Source organism: Gekko japonicus, unplaced genomic scaffold (assembly GCF_001447785.1).
Source record: "Gekko japonicus isolate JY-2015 unplaced genomic scaffold, Gekko_japonicus_V1.1 scaffold3291, whole genome shotgun sequence".
NCBI lineage: Eukaryota > Metazoa > Chordata > Lepidosauria > Squamata > Gekkonidae > Gekko > Gekko japonicus.
Window position 1 is genome coordinate 11943 of NW_015159805.1, and position 249 is coordinate 12191.

General features: G+C 41.4%; 1 protein-coding gene across 1 annotated transcript in view; it reads right to left on the minus strand.

The window, feature by feature from the left end:
• The window catches only part of ECSIT (ECSIT signalling integrator), a 14317-nt gene that overhangs the window by 11258 nt on the left and 2810 nt on the right, over positions 1-249 (minus strand). The gene's annotated exons all lie outside the window — the stretch shown is intronic.

The following is a 249-nucleotide window of genomic DNA, read 5'->3' on the forward strand; positions in this document are numbered from 1 at the left end:
GAATAAAACATAGACGGCATTTTTAGCACTCAAAACCAGTCCCTGGGAATGGAGAAGTCCAATTCCTCTTCATTAAAAAAGGTCCGTGTAATGATTTCTTGTTTTGGTGTGTATGTTTCTTGTACTGTAAGGAGAGTTTTGTGTGTGATGTGATTGGCTGGTGACTGAGAGTGTGGGAGGAGGGGTGTCTATGAGAGTGATTCTGTGTGTGAAGTTTGAAGGGAAAACATTGTGTGACTATGGGAGTTT